General features: G+C 36.4%; 1 protein-coding gene across 2 annotated transcripts in view; it reads left to right on the top strand.

The window, feature by feature from the left end:
- PDZRN4 (PDZ domain containing ring finger 4) overlaps positions 1-14,260 on the top strand; it is a gene marked incomplete at both ends in the record, with an annotated part of 429,083 nt that overhangs the window by 353,667 nt on the left and 61,156 nt on the right. The gene's annotated exons all lie outside the window — the stretch shown is intronic.

Here is a 14,260-nt window from a genome sequence, read left to right as displayed (position 1 = left end):
CTATTTATGTACCACAGAAAAAGGAACAGACACTCATCTCATCTGAGTATGGATCGATGTAACTCTCACACTAGTAGAACTTTAACCTATAGAGAAAGGAGATGGATGGGGATCAGCAAGTAGGGGTAAGAGAAGGGAGACACGAGGTGTCAGGACAAGAGATCACTGTCTTACACACAGTGGTCAGAGAAAGCCTCTCTTGTGAGAGACCTGAGTAAAGTAAGAGATGGAATCACGTGAAAGGAGCTTTTCTGAAAGAGGGCAGTGCACATGCAAAGGACTGAAGGAGGAGCAAGGTGGTGGGCTCAAAACACAGCAAAAAAAGTGGAGAATGGTGACACATACCTATAATCCCAGGACTTGGCAGACTGAGACAGGAGGATCACAGGTCCAAGCCCATTCTCTGCAGCATAGCAAGGCCCTCTGTTACTTAGTGAGGCCCTGTGTCAAATTTTAAAAAAAAAATAAAATAGGGCTGGGAGCACATTTCAGAGGTAGACTATCCCAGAATGCAATCCCCAGCATCACAAAAGAAGAAAGAAAAGAAAAGAAGGGAAAGGAAGGGAAGGGTAGGGAAAGGAAAAGAAAGGAAGAAAAAGGAAGATAGCAAAGAGGACCAGTGGCCCAGGAGCACCACCAGGGTGGAGTGGGAGAGGCTGGACTGGAATGAGATGGGGCCTTGGGAGCTTTGCTTTTAGGAGGAGATGGGAAGTTGCTGGTCAGGGCCCTTCTGACCCCCTTGCAGATCCTTCTCACTGCTGGAATGAGAGGAACAGAAGGGAGCAAAGGTTCCATCAAAACAGTCAGGTGGGAGGGAGAGCCAGCAGGAACCTGCGGAGCCATGGTGGGTGGGATAAGAAGCAGTCAGGCCACCCACTCCACACCCGAGGGCTATGCCAGAGTATCTGTTTTCATTTCTTGCCTTGCAGTACAGTTTGTGCTATGATGGTTTTCTTCTGACTCTTTTTAAAGCAAAATATCACAGAGCAGAGTGAAATATAGCTTCTGGCATCCCCTGGAACTAGCATAATACACAGGTGCTCATTAAAAAACAGAACTCGGAGTCCACAGGCAGCCTTTCTGAACTTGCTGAAATGCATGTGGAGGAAAAGAATATACCAAGCGATGTGTGCATATCTGAGTCTATCCCTTTGAATCTCACTATGATGTAAATAACAATGTCCCGATTTATGCACCCATAGAAACATTAAAAACATAAAATAGTATAAAAATAAGCAAATAATAAAATGCAAACTATGCAACTATTTAGGTGCCTTTTTAAAGACCTACTTAGATTGCCTTAGTGAACCAATGCTGATCTATCTTGTGAATACATATTTAGAGACTTTTAGCACATGAATTATAGACCCAGTAGACCCAAAGAGATCTGACTATATTGTAAATACATATTTAGAGACTTTTTTTACCATGCAGATTATTAATATTAACAGACTATTACAGCCCCCACCAAGAGCTGTGATGGACAGTGGATGCAACTTTGGAGATATTATAGTCCATGTGTCAATGTTATGGTGGCTCTGGTGTGTTGGAGACCTCTATGAAATTTTAATAACACCCATATCTCACCATGAACTATCACCACTTTTTCTAAAAAAAAATATTTGACTGGGTTTAAAATTTCCCCACTGTGCTTCCAGAAAAGTCTCAGAGGACCAGTCTACATTAAAAGATTCACAGCTTGAAATTTGTTCTCTTTAAAAAATGATGGCACTTTCTCTCTAATTAAAAATGATGAATGATTTTAATTTTATTTTTGAAAGAAAAATACCAAAATATCAAAATTTAAACAATGCACCTATCCTAAGAGTCAGGGGCTCTTTGCCACTTAGAGACCACTGCAGATTAAGCTTTCTCTTCTTTATTTTCAACTTTGTTCATTTTTTTCTCCTAGAGCCAGCTAAAGGTTGAAATAAATCATAAATAGCCTTTAGCAAGTCAGAGGCAGATCTCAAATCCAGCTTATATGAGAAATAATTTAAAGGGAAAGGCTCCAGAAAATAGAGAGCTCTGTTGTTCAATCCCTAATAAAGACATTTACCACTGCCCAGTGCAAGGAAAAGGTTGATTTTTCTGCAACCTTTGCTATTAACTCTCAAAAAATTAGTGCTAATAGAAGAATCAGAATACAATAAATACAGAATGTTAATGGTGTAAAGAATCCCATTTACCAAGACAATCAAATAATTTAAGCAACATTTCTAGACCTCCAAATGTTCATCCCCTAGAAATGCTACCTGAAATCATTTATACATCCCCCTAGGATGTGGCTGAAGTATTATAACCAAAACTCTGAATTAAGTCCCCTTTATATGTCCATTGTCATAAAAATCGAAGCAAATGGAATTTTGAAATTTATTTGAACCAGTTTTAAAGGTAAAAAGAGAGGATAGTCAGATGTCAGAGTTTCGTGTACATGTTAAATAAAAAACAAACACTTGGCCAGCATAAATAAACAGGAATGAGCATTTAGCATACTCATTAGCTTCCTGGCAATCTTCACACAAAACACAAGTAAAGGCTTGTGCTCTGCTGAGAGGTCTCGTTTTGCAAAATGTATTTGCAGGAGCTGAATCCCTGCAAATAGGTGTAGAATATTTATGAGAATTTAACAAATAGAGAAGGAAATTATGAATCAGGAAAATTGTTGTTAAACACACACACACCAAAGAAAAAATACAACAGGGTAACCATTATATATATTAACAACTTTATGATTTATGAAGCCAATGTAGAGAACACCCTCCCCCACTGTTCATGTGCAGTTCTAGAGTGATATTTCTGGGCTCCGAGGTCCCAAAAGGACCCATAAGTTACTTCTTGTCTTCTTTTTTTTTTTTTTTTTTTTTGGTGGTACTGGGGTTCCTGGAAGCCCTGCTACCTCCGGGCTCCACTCCCAGACCTATTTTATGTTTTGTTTTTTTTTTTTTAATTTGGAAACAGGGTCTCTTAAGCCAGCGAGGCTGGCTCGGAATCAGCAAGATCCTCCTGTCTCTGCCTCCCAAGTGCGGGGATTACAAGTGTGCGCCACCACGCCCAGCAAGTTACTTGCCTTTTTAAATCAATCATAGACATGTGCTCAGTAGATAAATAAATGCATAAATAAAAGAATAAATAAATATTTGTATATAGGTCATGGAAATTGATTGAACCCAGGGGCATTTTTCCTCTGAGCTATCCCCATAACCCTTTTTTTAAAAAATAAAATTGTTTTTGTTATTTCTGAAACCAAGTCTCACTAAGTTGCTGAAAAAAGGCTTGAAACCTTTCATTCTCCTGTCTCAGCTACCCATCAGTAAATATTTGACGAAGGACTAAATGAGGATTGCCATTGCTGTCTGTATAGGCCAACTTTTCAGCAGTTGAGTCCCTTTCCTCCTTTCCTCTATTAGAAAACTGAGAGATTTAATGCTAGTGCTTTCTAATTTCAGTTAAACACATCTAATGAAAAAGCAAAAATGTCCAGCCGGGCTTGGTGGCTCACGCTTGTAATCACAGCGTTCATGAGGCTGAGACCAGAGGATTGTGGTTGGTGGACAGCCTCAGCTATTTAGTGAGGCCCTCTGCAACTTAGTGAGACCGTTTCAAAAGTAAAGAAAAAGAAAAATGTATTTTATTAAAGGGAAAGAAATAAGTGCCGAACTTGTTTAATTATCACCATGAAAATTTGTCTTCTAGCCATCATTGTATAAAATCAGGGAATCTCATACTTGGCACAAAGTTAAAGTCAAAATTATAAAAATTATAAAAAATTATACAGGGCCTCGGTAAGTTGCTGAGGCTGAGTGCAAACCTGTGATCCTCCTCTCTCAGCCTCCCAAGTGCTGGCATTACAGGCATGCTCCACCACCCCCAGCTCGATTTCAAGGGAAATCAGGGGAAAGGAGAAGGCGGCTAATGGATAATAACAATAGGAAGTAAAGTATGAAAGACTTTTTTTTTCCATAACAACAAAATTGATCTACTAATTAGAGAAAGCAATTTTAAGCAAGTACTTGTGCCAGACTATAAAAAAGAAAATTATAACATTTTTGTTTCTGCTTTAATAAGATATAAGTGCATGTTTCACCCCACACTTGTAAGCTGGTAAACAGAAATTAGTTCTAATTTATGCAGGTAAGAAATTATCAGGGTTCAGTTTTGTTAGGATAACTGTACATCATGGTTTTCCCTAATCATTCCTGGTATATGCTAATGTTTTGTAGTAATTTTGAAGAGTATCCTTTTTCACATTAAAAAATATTCTAGTTGAAGCCAGTCGTGGTGGAGCATGCCTGTAATCCTAGTATTTGGGAGGCTAAGATAGGAGCATCGTAGGTTTGAGGCTAGTCTCAGAAACTTAGCAAGACCCTATTTCAAAATAAAATAAGGATAGAGTTATACCTCAGATGTAGGTATGACCCTGGGTTCAACTCTCAGTTGAAAACACACACACACACAACACACACACACACACACACACACACACACACATACACACACTTATTTTAAAAATCTAAGTTAAACAATGCCTGTATAGTTATATTCATTTTTATACTTCTTAGATCTTAATCAAGGTTGATGGTGTTTAATCATCTGTAATATTCAGTGCAGAAGTGACTCTGAATTTTTTTAATTTTAAAACCTCTGTTTATTAAATTATTTCTCCTAAATTGTGAGATTCTATTAAAGGAAAAAATAAATTATCCATGGTGACTGGGAGAAAAATGCACAAAGTTGAAAACAGTCATCAAAGTTATTGTAATTGTTTTGATTTATTACTGAATGAAAGGCTAGTATCGTGATTAATTTAGTCATGTAATTTTATAAAACAAACATGAAGCAAATCTTTCACCTCACTGATTATTATAACACTAGACCTTACTAACTAAGACAACAATGAAAAGCAAATTGAACCTTCTGAGTCAGTTAGCATAGACGGTATCATGAGCACGTTTATTTCACTAGGCGTCTAGATATAAAGCAAAGACTCCACACTACATGTACACATTTGATCAAGACGCTGACTCTCAGCTTTCAGTTGAAGACACTCATGAAGCTTGCGAAGAGCATTTCCTTGCATTACTTGAAGGTATTTGCGAGAGGTCTGTTTAAGGTAAATATATTCATATCAAATCACATTTTCCCACTGACTTCTATATTGCTTTCAAATAACTGCTTTCATAGGGGCAAAGAAATGACAGCTGCCTCTCTGTGTGTGTGTGTGTGTGTGTGTGTGTGTGTGTGTGTGTGTGTGGTACTAGGAGTTGAACCGGAGACATTTTACCTATTTTTCATTTTTTATTTATTTTTTATTTTGAAACAGGATTTTGCTAAGTTGTGGAGGGACCTCACTAAGTTGCTGAGGCTGGCCTTAAACCAGTGATCCTCTTGTCTCAGCCTCACACATACTAGGATTACAGGATTCAAATCATTTTTGAAAGTTACAAATACTTTAACATTTCAAACATATCAGCCCACATGCCGTGGATATTCATAGCAAGAATAGACACATGTAGGTGGGCACATGTTGGTCTGTGTCTATCAGCATGTTGTACCAATTGGTAGCAAGTAACACATCTCTCCATATTATCTCTGACTTTAGCTTTAGTGTTCAGAGCAAGTTAACTAGTATATATTTGTTAACTTTAAATGGTAGATATAATCTTTAAAGAATGGAAAATTTTTAATTAGAAAAATACAGGAAAAGAGCTGGGTATAATGGCATACAACTGTAAGTCCTGAAATCTTGGGAGGTTGAGACAGGAGGATAGCAGGGTTGAGGCTAGCCTCAGCAGTTTAGAAAGACCGTATCTCAAATTTCAAACAAAAAAAAGTCGAAAGGTATAGCTCAGAGGGAGAATGCCCTTGGATTCAATCTCTAGTACCCCACGCCTCCAAGGGAAAACAAGAAAGAATGAAAAAAAATAAAATAAAAACCCAGTTTGGATTTTCCCCACCATGTTATATTGTATCTAACAAGGATATTAGAATTGTCAAACGCAACATGTTTTATAGTGGGACCGCATTTTCCCTCCATTAAAGACATAAAGTATTGGTAAGGCTCAGATTTATGGTTACATGTTTGATTAGTATATACATAACATGTATATATATAATTATTATGTATGCATGGTTACATGTTTGATTATATATATATCTATAATCAGTATTAAGTATATATTAAATAATTAGGCCTTATGCAGTTTAACATAAAGAAAAGAAAACCAATACAGATAATGTGTCATGGGCAAGAATTAGAGTCAATCTGATCAACATATTTGAGATCAAAATAAAAATTTCAAATATTATCAACTGCAATTGTAGACCTAACTATAGCATTTTGTGTGAATTTCTTTCATTGTGCATTTTATTTATAAACTACAACTTTTCCATTTGGGGGCATTTACATTTTCCCAGGTTTATGCATGAATCTTTATACACATTTCAGAATTATCTTCATAAGAAAAAAATTCCAGAAATAAAATTGTTTTATCAGTGCACAAAAAGTTATTAACATGTCAGACAAATGTACATTGAAATATTGTTTTCCAAAATGTTGTATCAAGTTATATTCTCACATATAACATATGAGAATAAGCTCACTAGTATTCAATAGCTTCATTTCCTCTTTTATGGAGGGGTGAACCTCGGGACATTCTGTTTTCAAGCTATACCCTAGCCCTTTTATGTTTTATATTTTGAAAGAGGGTCTCACTGGGCTGTTGAATTTCACTAAGTTGCTGAGGCTGGTCTCAAACCTGCAATCTTCCAGTCTGAGCCTCACAAGTACTGGCATTACAGATTTATATCACCATTTCTGGCTTCATTTCCTTTATCATTGTATTATTTTTATTTAAAACAAATTTTAAGAGGAGAGGGGGCAGGTTGGAGAACTGGTGTGGTATTGCACAATAGGGTGGCATCAGATATTGCTAATGCACTATTTCGAAAAATAACTAGAAGAAAAGGACTTTGAATGATTTTACCACAAAGAACAATTAAGGAGATAGAATACTTAATTTGAATTGGACATTATAAAATATCTGTATGTATTGAAATATCACATGCTACACTATAACTATATACATTTTTGTATCAAATTAAAAGATTAAAAACACAAAATTTAAAAAGTGCTTGGATTAATTATCCAGGTTATGGAACTAATATGTTCCCACCACCAATGTAGTCAGAGAATCTACTATTATAGTTAATATTTTATGTACACCTACTTCCGTATCAGCTGCACATTCAAATACAGATCTGTATGCATAATTTTGATAAAAATATGAGGCATTTATTTTGTGGTACTGGGAACTAAAGTAGGGGCATTTACCTTTGAGCTACACCCAGCCCTATTTTATTTTTTAAACAAAATCTAAGTTGTGGAAGGCCTCATTAAGTTTCTGAGGCTGGCCATGAAACTGTGATCCTCCAGTCTCAGCCTCCCAAATACTGGCAATACAAGCATGCTCCACCTCCCCCGGCTGAGACAAATTTTAAGAGACTCAAATTTTCAGTGTAAAGGTGTTTTAAATGAAATCGGGAATTATCTTCTAAATTAACCACTCTTCTTCCCCAAATCTGCTCTATCTTCTATCCTGACTCATTTATTACTCCCATCACCTGCACAATTCTAAGAGTTTCTGTGTACTCAGTATTTGCAGTGTTCCTGAACTCTCAACTGGGTGCTTTAGAGATCATCTCCAATCCTTGAGACAAAACTGACTCTCTAGGCAAACCTTAACTAATTAGGAAATCCAAATTCCTTCCTGCCCCTCACCTTCAGCAGTCAGGAAGCCCTCACCCCTCATCCCTCCCCTGCGGTGGAACCTCACTCCTCCTCCCCTCTCGGTCTCTGCCACCCCGACTCCTAACCTATGCTCATGAACTCTTCTGCTGACAACTCTTCCAGGGTCCTCCTTCGCTTCTGGCACTGTGACAACTCAGTGCTTTTCACAAAGAAATAATGAAAGCAAGGTTGTAGCCCACAGAGTCAGCTTGTATAGCCTGAAGCTCAGCTCTGTATAGGATATGTGTTTCATTCTTTAAAGTGAAGTAAAATTTGCATTTTATTTTCTAGTTGATACATTATGGTTTAAACATAATTTGAATGTGCCATGATAATTCAGTTTCATGCCCCATTCCCACACCCACTTTCACAAATTGATACTCAAAGAAGATGCATCATGTTTCAGTTGGGGTTCTGTGGATCCCCTGACATCCCAGTCTGGGAAACCCAGCCAGTATAATGGAATGTAAATTCCACAACATGCAGGGATCTCCCAGCCACCTTCCTGTGCTCACTTCACACTAATCCAGACGCTGTGTTTCCGTCACACAGGTTGCTTGCCATTCCCCAAGCAAGCCAGTGCCTAGGTTTCTTTTTATGTTTGTTCTGCTTTGCCCAGAACAGCCCCTTTTCCTCTTCCTCTGTCTCTAGAGCCTGCCTCCTATACAAGGGAGATAGAAGTAAGATCATAAAGACAAAAATATTTTTGAACTCTTAAATATTTGATAAATGTAAGATATTGTAACAGATTTCGCTTAAAGAAGCACTGGATATTCGTTTCTGGCCTCTATACCCTCGTCCACCTGCTTTATTGTAGGAATCTTGTTTGTTCTCACTTTGAGTTTCCCCAAGAGTCTCTGACCTTCTTCAGCACGGGAGATCTTGCCTTATGCAACCTTCTCTTCAATAAAAAAAAAAAAAACACAGGGTAGAATGATTGAAGCAATGACTAAATCGCAAATGCACCTGCAGGCTAACAAATCAAAGGTATAAATCTCTAAGGGGGTTAGAGCTGAAACTCTTTCGATATTCTCATTTTTTCAAGAAGCTATTGTGCTCTTCAAATTAAATATGATGGCTGATTTATTTTTAGTTGAAATTTGAAATTATTATTTGTTCTAATAAACATGTCAAATATATGATACAGGCACACACAACTCAGAAAGCCCATGACTGCCTCTACTTGATCAACTAGTAGGGTGGGTGTTTAGAATGTAGAGACAGAATAAAATTTGGGGCTCATTTTAAACCCAGCAAAAAATGGCAACAGTGATAATGATGTTTACAGATGAGGCACTGGACAGTAATATTTTGAAACACAACTACAAATAATCTATGCCGGGGTCATAATAAACAGAATAGATTAGGAGAATGTAAAGATGGATGGCACAACATTGATGATCACTTTGGCTAGATGAAGATAAGACAATTCACAGGTCATCGGGTCATTGTTTCAAAAGACAGGGCATTTAAGACAATATACATTCGTATTTGGTATTGACACAGTTATTATAGAAGCCACTATTTTGGAACCCACACCTAACTGTAAGTTGGAATTCTCCAGAAGAAATAATTCACCAGCCAAAGTTAAAATTGACCGTTCTCTCAAATATCCTTTGCCTGTGCTTTCATTTCATTGTTCTCACCCTGTTATAGATACTCCCTTTTCATATTCCTATCTGGTTTTAGAGGAGAGCAAGACATTGGAAATTAAATCTGAAACTTTTTCTTTCTTTTATAAAAACCATTGAGGCTATGCTCTTTCATGCTCCTGAGACCAGATTTGTAAAGTCACAGATCCAACTCAGTAGGAGGTGAAGGAGTCTATAGGAAGCATAGTCAAAGAGGGACTTGCTATAGAGAGCTTGTCTCTTAAGTCTTTTAAAGAAATATAAGATGAATGAAGTTCTCCTTTCCAATATAAGGAATTTATTAGTAATTAAGCATTGTAATAAATAATAGAGGTTGAACTTTAAAATAAAAAGAGATTAACACATTTGGATACAGAACAATGAAAAGATGCTCAGAAAGATGAGAATAAAAATAAAGAGAACCTTACCATCACGAAATATGAACCATAAGATGACTGTAAAATATAGAGGTACATCTGAGTTACTCAACAGAGAAAATTGAAGGCTTATACAGCTAGTTGATGGCAATACCAGACAAGAATTTTTCTCTGCTTAAAAAAGGCTTTTTGTGTATTAAAAGTAATAGATTCTCATGACTGCTATTTCCTTATTTGAATTCCCCTTTAGCATATAACTGAGTATACATTCTTTTACAGAGTGTATAATTGACAACAGTATATAATATTTCATCTGCCTTTAATAAACAACCTACAACTGATACATCTTAAAAAGTGTGATCACCTGTGATTTATCTTACAAGAGAATCAGAAACACCTATATAGCCATTGGAATGGTAGTATGTTTCCAAGCGGATGTTTATGAGTAACTAGAGGATCCACTCACAGCTGTTGAGGCTTTTTAAAGGCAGGAAGTTCATAATCCTCAAAGAATTCTTTCTTCCTTTGGCTTGTCCATGGATATCTGCCAACTAAAGACCGTTGTGAATCCTTTCATCCAAAGTTGAAAATAGGCTTTAAGAACATGTGAACAATTCGATTAAGAAAATTAAAAAAAAAACAGATTCTTTAAGTAGAAACACTGCTATTTGTTTTTTATTGGGAAAGATTTCAATTCTTTTTGTCTGACATGCACAGAAATTGATAAAATTAATTACTCCAAAATAAAATGAAATTATACCCCAAACATATGTTTCTCTCCTTCCAATAACCTAGATGACCAGCTGTGTTTCTATTAAATACTGTCTTCTGTGTTTTCTTGAAGACCTATATTTTTCCAAATGAGATGCCTTTTGATTTGTCCACCTCATTTTATTTTTTGGTACTGCAATCTCATGCAATAAAACCTAGTATAGGATGGGTAAACAAATTCCCAAACCTACACTAATGTATACAGGCAGCAGCACATGTGAATATTCAACTACTATATAACTCTCACAAGGAGACATTATCAAAACCAGAGTTATATTTTCCCAAAGAAGAGAGATACATAGGTTAGTTCAGGGACTTCTCTCAGATGTGAAGACATTTTTAGGGTAATTTCTTGTCACTTTTTTAATGGTATTGCCTGCATGTACAAAATATCAACAAAGAGCAGGTTTCCTTAACATAGTAGTTCAAGGTAATCAATATTTGACTGGGATTAGATCAGTCATATGAAAATGATTATAGGATATTTTCTAATACCCAAATTACTTTACTTATATTCCAATTACATGAGGTAAATTCCTTTTGATAGGTAATCATTTATTATCCTCTATAAATAACCTACCCATTAATTTGTAAAATAACCCTTCAAATTTTTTATTCCAAATCAAATGGATATAATTTTATCATTGTTATTAGAGAAAAAGTTATTTTGCATATATTTAGAACCAACCACAAGTAGGCTTAAGTCAGACACTACTGCTTGGCATTTGTGCAGCCTCTCTGTGCCTTGGGTTCTTCAACTATGCAAGGAATATAATAATAATATATATTTCTTCATATTAAATAACAATAAATGAAAACATGATAGAGTGGCTGGTACATATATGACACATAAGCACACATACGTTCTCTCTCTCTTATCTCTCTCTCATGTTCATAAATTGAAATAATTTATATTATTAAAAGGTCCAAAGAAATCCAATAACATTTTTTACATTGACTGATTTAAACTTTGCTACAAATGTATGAGTTAGAAATTATAACTGACCCAATTTTACATGTGAGGGAACTGAGGCAAAGAAGGCCAAGAACTATCTCAAAACTGGCCAACAAAGGAGCTTATAGATGCATGGAGGTGGTCTGCATTCAGAGCGCCTGGTTGGCTACACAAAAGGAAGTTAGACATTGAGTTCAGAGTCACTTAAGAAGGAGAGAGCATTGTTTATTTTGCACATGAAACTTCCAGGGTCCACTGGAGTATAGTGTGTAGAAGAGTAGAATTATGAGCCAGATCATTGAGGGTCTTCTGAATAAGGCTCATGAGTTTTATTCTGTTTAATAGAAAGATATTACAGTTATCAAACAAGGGAACAACATCACCCAAATTATGTATTTAAAGTATTACGTTGGCTGCCATTTGGAAACCAGACTATCAAGTTTGATGTAGTAGGAGGTGATTGTGTCAATCCACATGAGAACAGACAGTGATTTGGTTAGTTGGCAGAAAGGGAGAGAAGCCAGTGAATTCAGGATATAATTTTGAAACAAGGCAGACTTGATTGCTGATGGACTGGTTGTGGGAATTAGGAAAATAGGAATTGAAAGTGGATCTTCCCTTTTGAAGCTGAACTAGTAAATGGAGTGTCATTTCCTCATGAGGAAAACTGAGGGTATGAAAGGTGTGGTATGGGGAACGAAGGGGCAAATGAAGGAGTTGAGCGTGGAGCATTCTGAGTTTGAGATGTGTCATAATGTGAGCGCAGATGCTGAGCAGATGTTTAGATGCAGTGCTTGGGAGAAAACAGGTCTGGATGAGAGAGTCCCAGAGGGAAATGGCATGAAAACAGAACTACCATGGCAGTGTCTCAAATTTTTATATCCTTTTATATGAAGCTTTAATCATTATATTTTATTGGTGCATTGTAATTATACATCATAGTGAGGTTTAATATGATACAACCATATATGAATATACCACTAGACATGATTTCCAAAACTAGAAGTTTTATTGTATAGTAATAAAATTTGAGAAGTTATATTTAGCTAAATTTTGTAATCAGCCCAAAGTGAGCTCAAATCAAACTCCACTGCCTTGTACTTGTGGAACCTCTCTTGAGACTCAGATTCCTCACCTGTGCAAAGATATTAATAGTCGACATTCATAAGATTAAATGAGAGTATATTTTAGAACATTTAGTACAATAGCTGGTATATATATATATATATATATATATATATATATGATGTATTTACAACATATACATATATAAGCACACATATCATAAAAGTTGGAGAATTGATATAACAATATTTATCTATGAGTATTTGTATATATATGTCTATATATATGTATATATATATATAGTGAGAGAGAAAGGAAATATATATATTTCATAATTTAGCTAATGGAAAATATTCATTGAGAAAGGAGTCAATCTGAAGAAAAGAAACTCTATGACTATGTAGAATAGGGTCTGAGTACAAGCACTTAAAACTGTGAACTGCACACAAGGAAGAATGTTCTGAGAGTCATGATAGGGCCAAGTATACTCAAGTATCTTTTATTTTAAAAAAGACTTAGAATTAAGTTCATTTGGATCTCTGACTTTAATCTTCTCTATTCTTCCTTTTCATGAGCATCTTTTTTGTTTTTCAGTATTGGGAATGGAACCCAATACTGAAAAAAGGACATTCTACATTCAAGCTACAACCCCAGCCTAGTTTTAATTCTTTATTTTGAGACAGGGTTTCACTAAGTTGCAGAGGGCCTCACTAAGTAACTGAGGCTGACCTCGAATCTGCAATCATCCTGTGTCTGCCTCCCAAATACTGGGATTACAAACGTGAGCCACCATGCCTGGTTTCATGAGCATCTTAATATAAGAAAATCTTAAGAGATTCTTTGCCACCTTATAAGAATCTCACTTATTTCACTACCCATTAAAATCTGATTTGAAGATGATGAGTAGGCTGAATGGCCAAATCCAGTTGTGCTTCTTTAGACCTTGTGCTTCTTTATCTTCTCAGTAACACATGTGCAATTGGCCATTTGCATCTACTTGGAATACCCGTCCTCTTTTGTGTCTATTGCCATACTGCCCTTCCTTCTAATTCTGCGACAGCTCTACCTGGGTTTAAATTCAGGTACCTATGTCTAGGTTTGAGGCTGCTAAGCCATATTTTTCAGGCAGTTTTGAAGTTTAAGATAGTTGACCTGTAGCTTTTGTGTTGTGAGCAGCCGGGGAAAATGGATCTGGGGGAATCCTCAGTGTACAAACACCCCCTGCCCTCCTATGTTCCAACTTGGTCCAGAGGTTCCAAGCTCTGGGTTAGTGTTTCTGGAGAAGAAAACTCTTAGTTCTCATTCTCTCTCATTTCAGCTTCAAGTTTTAACATGCTCCCCTCTGCTTTTTGTCTTACGGGATTTCTCATAGCTTCCAATTCAATAAGAACTGCCTTTCTCGGTTTAAAGCATGATGGTCTCTTTAAATATATCATTTTCTTATATATTCAAGTGTTTTGAACAGGGGAAGTCTTGACAGTCTATTCTAGTATCAAATTATACCTTCCTCCTCCGGTTCAAACATGACTCATTTTTTCTATTTTTGCATGTACCTTTTATCAGTTACATATTCAGTGAGTCTGTTGAATGACTTTTTATTTTAAAAGTAAGATGAATGGAGTGGAGACGCCGGCGCTATCCTGGCCGGCCGCGCGAGGCTGCATTTGAATGG

Source organism: Muscardinus avellanarius (genome assembly GCF_963383645.1).
Source record: "Muscardinus avellanarius genome assembly, chromosome: 11".
Lineage (NCBI taxonomy): Eukaryota > Metazoa > Chordata > Mammalia > Rodentia > Gliridae > Muscardinus > Muscardinus avellanarius.
Note: the sequence above shows the minus strand (reverse complement) of the source record. Positions and strands in the feature narration are given on the sequence as shown.